Source organism: Pollicipes pollicipes, unplaced genomic scaffold (assembly GCF_011947565.3).
Source record: "Pollicipes pollicipes isolate AB1234 unplaced genomic scaffold, Ppol_2.1 Scaffold_4881;HRSCAF=5763_pilon_pilon_pilon, whole genome shotgun sequence".
Lineage (NCBI taxonomy): Eukaryota > Metazoa > Arthropoda > Thecostraca > Pollicipedomorpha > Pollicipedidae > Pollicipes > Pollicipes pollicipes.
In genome coordinates, this window is record NW_023596576.1 from 54124398 (window position 1) to 54131276 (window position 6879).

General features: G+C 55.2%; 1 long non-coding RNA gene across 1 annotated transcript; it reads right to left on the reverse strand.

The window, feature by feature from the left end:
- Positions 1-3496: 3496 nt before the first annotated feature.
- On the reverse strand, positions 3497-5609 carry LOC119101286 (uncharacterized). The gene is made up of 4 exons (XR_005094535.1): positions 5499-5609; positions 5045-5167; positions 4554-4708; positions 3497-3851 (listed from the first exon to the last, which is right to left on the reverse strand). It is a non-coding gene; the product is annotated as an uncharacterized LOC119101286 (long non-coding RNA).
- Between the last annotated feature and the right edge of the window lie 1270 nt (positions 5610-6879).

The following is a 6879-nucleotide window of genomic DNA, read 5'->3' on the forward strand; positions in this document are numbered from 1 at the left end:
CGGTATGGGCGCTAGTCGGCTCCGGAGCTGATTTCTTACTCTCCAGAGTAGATGCAGCACGGAGTTGTGTAAACACCGAGGTTGATGGACAGACTTCAGGTCCCAAGGGCTCTCTGTAAGGTGCCAGCGGGGAGCCGCAGCACATCTGGGCAGAAGCTGACGTGCCAGTAATTATCGAGGGTAAGCAGTTTGTTGCCTCGATGGCGCTGGTAGAAAACTTGATTTATGACGTGGTGCTGGGCAGAGATTTCGCATGTCGACATGGTACGGTCCTCGATGACAGACGAGGCTTCCTGAAGCTGGACGACATGGATATCGCCTTGTCCACTTACGACGAAATATGTCCACCCAGGTCCAGGGTACGTTTGCAAGCGGTAGTAACAGTTCCACCCCGCATTGAGGCTGTAGTAGCCGCCACTGTCGAGGCGATAGACGGCGATGCAATGTGCGTCTCGGAGTGCGCTTGGAAGGGGTGTTGGAACCGAATGACAAAGGATGCTCAAATAATTTGCTGGTCTCCCGTGCCGTCGCGGGTGTCAATGAGAGTGGGCAGATAGCAGTCAGAATAAAAAACATCTCGACCAGCGAGGCATGCCTCCTGGCTGTTACATACATAGTTATTCCGCACACGATCAGAGACGATGGCATGGGTATTTACAATGTCAGCGATAATGACTAGAGATCGTTCACCGCCAGCCAACTCTGGGAAGGAGGAGAAAGATGCCCTCGATAGTATCCACTTGACAGATTTAGAGATGCCCGAGCAGGGGCTGAACCAGGTGCGGAATTTGGTGAGAGAATCCAACGACATTTACAGTCGCCTTTCAGGCGACCTGGGATGGACACACCTGATGCAGCACGAGATCGACACGGGAGATGCCCCGCCGGTGAAGTAAAGACCTCGGGGTATGCCGCTGCGCGTGAGGGAGCAGGTGGAGGAGCAGAGACAACAAATGCTCCGTGATGGCGTGATAGACCCCAGTACTAGTCCGTGTAGCTCCTCAATCGTGTTAGCCAAAAAGAAAGGTAGCTCCTATCGTTTTTGCGTTGACCTAAGAGCGGTAAACAAAGTCACCAAGGACATGGCTCACCCGCTCCCGAGAGTAGACGACGCGTTGGAATCGCTCGCAGGAGCCGAGTATTTTTCCACACTCGACATGGCCTCCTGCCATTGGTCTGGTACTCACAGTGGACGAGTTGTTAATCCCCCTGAACTTTACACCGCCCAGATGTGAATGGTTTCTGCCGCCACTATGATTGGTTTGCAGGCGCTATATTTTACATGGAGGAGATCGGCGCCGATCTAGAGCTGATCGGCGGCGACCGAGCGACCTGGGTGGAGAGGACGCATCAGCTGCACGTACGCATCGTCCAGTTCGAGACGCGCCAGGAAGCAGCGGCTGACGTTCCTTCTGTCTCGGAGGATCAGCCGCTGGAGGGGAGGCTGACCAGTCTGGAGAGACGGGTGCGTCAGCTGGACCACCAGCTGGAGAGCGGCGGCGCGCCGGGCACCGGCCGGACTGGTAGTTTTCTGGCTTGGCCAGAATGATATCTACGCCCGGAGCGACAAGGTCAGCGCGGCCCCGATGAGCCTGACCAGGGCAGTGGTGTCGGAGACCGCCCAAAGGTACCACGTCGTCGTTCTGGGGCCCGTGCCACGTCCTCCGGTCGACGCGACGGCGGCGTGGGAGGACACGACGGCGTTCGGACTCGACCGCCAGCTGGCGTCGCTACCGGATCTCGGGTGGGCTTCTTCCCCGACAGACGGTCGCTGACCGTGATAGGGCGACGAGACGACCAGGGCAGCGGCGCCACTGGCTCGCCCCGGAGCGGAGCTACTTTGGGGGACGGGGACGGTGCCCACCTCACCCGCGAGGGATGTCTCCGGGTGATCGGGCGCCTTCCCCCATGGCTGGTGCGGCTCCGGCACCCGTCCCGGGAGCTGAGCTGGGGAGCTGAAGCGGGAGTGCGTGGAGAAGACGCAGCTCAGATTGCGATGCATTGTACAAAGTGTGCTTTGTTTTTTGTTTTGGATTTGTGGCGAGTTTCTTGTGGGAGAAGAATGTGGGGCGCGGGTTTCTAGTGTTAGCCGGCCTGGGCCCGCCCGTGCGCCGTGGCAGTGCACCCCGCCCCTGGACCCGCCCGTGCGGCCGGCCGCCTAGGGCGGTGACCTGTGCGGCCGGCTCTGACCTGAGACTCGGACGCTTGAGGAAGGGCGCCGGCGGACAGAGGTGACGGAACGCGGCACAGACTTAACATGCATAATGCACTATCACGAAGTCGTGCTTGTGTTGTATTCCCTTCAGCATGCTCGGTCTACATATATATATATATATATATATATATATATATATATATATATATATATATGTATGTTGATATACATAATCAGTCGCCTATGTATTTACTTAAGACATATCTTCGACAGGCTCCTTTTAAGGGAGTGCCCCACCTTTGAGACATATTTCAAAAACACGTTTTAGTGAAACCTCACGAATAGCTATGTCTAATGGTGGAACTGGGCAGTGCCACTGCGGTAGCGTCAAGACGTAATAAATATATTAATTTCAATTTTTTTTAGTCTAAACTGCGCTGTCAATGCTTAGTAACAGCGGTACACTCGGTCCCTTCATTCGCGACCACCATCGTCATGACGACCGTGCGCCGTCGTGCGCACCTCTGCTGGTGCGAACAGAAAAACGTCTGTGATTGGTCCATTAGTTGAAGTTTGAGCCAGCGTGCCACTATAGATCATGTGATGTTCCCATTCCCACAGCGAAAGCACGCCTCGGAAAAGAGGTACGGTGGTAACCGCCACAGAGGAAAAAAGCAAAGGCATAGTATAAGGTTTCATTGAATTCGCGGAAAAATCGCCTTATGCTTGCACATTTTTTTGCCTGGAGTATTTCAAACTTTCGTAACAGTTATTACACAAGCAATTTGACACATAAGTGTGTTACAAGCATGACAGAACACCTTCGTTGCAAAAGCAAGGCAAAGGAAACATGTTATTTGATATAGGTAGTACTAAGACAGTCCTAAGATAGATATTACTGGCGGTGAGCAGGGAATCAAAGGAGATTTCTCCCGCAGTTTGGATACTTTGGATATTGGATACAGAAAGGTATAAAAATGGTAGGATACTCTCTTTAGGACAATGTGGCTACAGCGGAGAACGGAGAATCGCACAGTCCGCGTCACGAAACAAAATTTGATGTTTCCAGCTCTCCAATGTATTTCAATAAATTACTCCATATCTACACTCCACACTGAGGAATACCCCCCCCCCCCCCCACCCTTCCCCCGTTGTTGCACGTCTCAAGATGCGTCACACGCGAGTGTCGTCACCGTTACCGGCCGGGAGAGAGCTCCAATAGCCTCTGGCGGCCGGGAGAGAGCTCCAGTAGCCCCTGGCGGCCGGGAGAGAGCTCCAATAGCCCCTGGCGGCCGGGAGATGGCTCCAGTAGCCTCTGGCGGCCGGGAGATGGCTCCAGTAGCCCCTGGCGGCCGGGAGATGGCTCCAATAGCCCCTGGCGGCCGGGAGAGGGCTCCAGTAGCCCCTGGCGGCCGGGAGAGGGCTCCAATAGCCCCTGGCGTCCGGGAGAGAGCTCCAATAGCCCCTGGCGGCCGGGAGAGGGCTCCAATAGCCCCTGGCGGCCGGGAGAGGGCTCCAATAGCCCCTGGCGTCAGGCAGAGGGCTGCAATAGCCTCTGGCGGTCGGGAACGGGCTACAATGGCCCCTGGCAGCTGACGTTTGAAATTCTGGGTCTGTGTGACGTCGTAATCACACGAACTTGATGCCAGTGATGCTTCGTCAAGCAGATGAGCTGATGGTGGCAGGTACTGAATACCTGAGGAACAAACAACACTGAGCGTTAAGTCAACCTGTATAATGCATGACCAGCTGTGATAGTTTGTGAAAAGTTTGGAAAATCGAGGGCAGAATGAGTGGTGATGAAATATTGAGTAGAGACCGAAGGTTTCAGACAAATGCCCACTTCCATGACATGCGTGCGAACATTTCCATTACTCTGTGAGTCAATGAAAATGATAGCCTTGTGACGTAATGTCGTAATTTCTTCGCTTCAGACATATCTCGGCACGCCCCAGAACACTAATGTTTTGCGATTACACCTCGCGAGCGTCAGGGCAGGCACAAGGCGGACTTGTTATCGCAGTTACCGTGAGAACCACACAGCAGTGCGGTAAGACGGCAATTGAAGGGATGATCCCGTTTCGGAGGTAGGCACAGTACCGCCGCCGATAAGGCCAACGGAGACGGATTTTCTGGGGTGGGGCTTGCCAGGTTTTTACCGTTTTTCAGGCAATGCCTGAAATGCGTTACAGACTTCCAAAATGAGGAGGAGTGCGTCACCCCATCCACGAATCCAACGTTCCAGGACCCAGGTGCACCCACTGACGATTTCAGAGACGTTCGGGGATAAATCCTGGCGTTGAAATAATAAGATGTTTTCAGCCACACTCAAAACCTATCTGCGACGACGACACATCTGGTGCGCCTGGCAGAGTCGGCGCCTGCGGTTTGTGCTCACGTGGACGGTGCAGTCGGTGACCGTCACTGGTTGGTGAACGTGCTCCGGAGACGGGGCATGAAGGAGCGCGCCCCCCTCGTCATCGGCATCACCATGTTGCGGTGGATCATCCGCCCGCCGCCGACCAGCGCGCCCATGGTCAGCCGCACCGGCATCTGCGACCGGGCGACGCGCCGGGTGACATCAGCAGCACGTCAACGCGTCCACGACAGCCAACTGGCGGTATGGTGCAAAACGGTGGTGCCTGTACAGCAGGCAAAGAGCCTGGTGACGTCTCATCCGGTACAGAGCTTAGAGACACCCACAGCCTGCGACGCGCTGGCATCCGAACAACGCGGAGCAGCTCGGTGCTGAACGTATCTCCTTTTGGTCATGGTCATGTAGCAAACTTATTGACGAAAATCACATTCGAAACCAATGGCACCATGCGTAATTAGAAGCATGCTCATAGGCATGCAACGCATCCGCGAGTCCGCCAAGGAAATGCTGACCATTCCGAGATCAACCATGTCGTGCATGACCGCCATCATTGGTTGGCGCGGTCTCCCCTGAGGTGCAGCTGAACTGGACGACAGCAGGCCCACGGCAACTGCCAGAAACAGCGTACGCATCATCTGGGAAACAAACGCAGAGTATCAGATTATGCGAGGTGACTCGCAACCTGATTAAACATGCAAGTAGCGTCACGTGTTGTCGACATTGCGGGAGGGGTTGAGGATTGGTGATAGCTTTATCATCAGCATTAAATACACCTTGGGCTTTATGGTATGCGTGTGTGCCGGCATGTTCCCACACGAGGTAGGTACTCATCCCGTTTGGACATCAGGGTGCTTCATCAACTTTGACGTCGGCGGTCAGCGAACTTGACCGAATGCTCCACGGTACCATCACCACCATTCGCCCGGTAATTCCGCGCGCCCAGCTACCGCAGCGTCCACGACTGACCTTGGCGATCTTCGGACGGGAGCACTGTGGGCGACACGACACTCCTGGTCACACTCTGAGCGTGCCGAGCAGCCCGCGGGCGCCTTTATAGCGGCGGCGGCGGCCAGGCGCCCCGCCGCCGGCCACCTGCAGCCTCCTGTTGAAACACCGCCGCGCCGACGGACCGCCGCCGTGCCGCGGAGAAAGGCGCCATCCGGCCGGCCACGCCGCGCGCGTGTTAATTACCGCTCAGCTAAGTGGCGAGGCCAGGCTCCCAGCAAACCGAGCTGTTGACACAAAGCCGCCGGCGGGCCCCGGGGCGCCGAAGTGGACTGGGGGGCCTGGATATGGGGGACCGGATGTGGGTCGGAGTCATCTTTTGAGTTTGAGGCAGTCGTACCTGGGTCACAGCGTTATCAGAGCGCTGATAGTGAAATGAAAACGAAGTTGTGTCGATCCGTTCTCATGCGGTTCATGTCACTTCAAGACCATGTGGGAATCTTTCCTGATCTCATGTTTGGCAGTGCATTTCGACTGATTTGCACCGGTGGCTTCTGGTTCAGAGGAATGGCTAAGCAGAGCGTGGCAAGCGCAGCATTACCCCACCACCCACGCTCTCCAGGTCCACTTCATTGGACAATGCCATGTTTCTGGCCTTTTCACAAGACAGATCTCTGAGAGGTGCTACGCTCCACAATACTTCGACGGTATGAAAGCATTTTTAAGGACATATGGAACATCTCGCAGGCGAAGATAACTGTACCTCACTGATAACTGATAACCTCACTCTCGCAGGCGTGGAGCCAACTGTACGTTGCAGGCGGATGTGCCGGCTGCAACTCCCTGACGGATTTTAAAAGTATTCGGCCCAGAGATGTGCCAGTAATCGACCGGAAAACAGCCCGTGTCATCTTTCCTAAAACCGATCTCGGATGCATACGTTGAGACGTTAAATTAGAACAATTGGGCCATGGAACATAGCTCTGTTTCTTGTGACCAACTCCCGCCATGCGCCCTGCTTTCCTCATGCTTCATACTACCCCCCCCCCCCCGCACCTAGTTTTCCTGGGGCAAGCTCCACGTGGCAGCCGTGAGTGGAGTTTTGAATGCCCTCTGGCATGAAAGTGTCGGGGCGTCCGCATATTCCTCGACGTGTGCATCTCTTTGTGTGCGAGGAGGGATCCCTTGTCAGAGGACTCCGAAATGCATGAACTCTTGCCCCTACACTATCACTCTCCTTGACCTCACTACCCTGAAATGAGCACTAAGAGCCGAAAGAGGTTTTTGCCTGTTTAACTGATGCCGGTAACGCTCGTGCCGCTAAGACCTGACAGTAGCATCCTGGTAAAACATGCTGACGTCACTAGCAGAAGAGCCGTAAGGACCTGATGTTTGTGCTCGC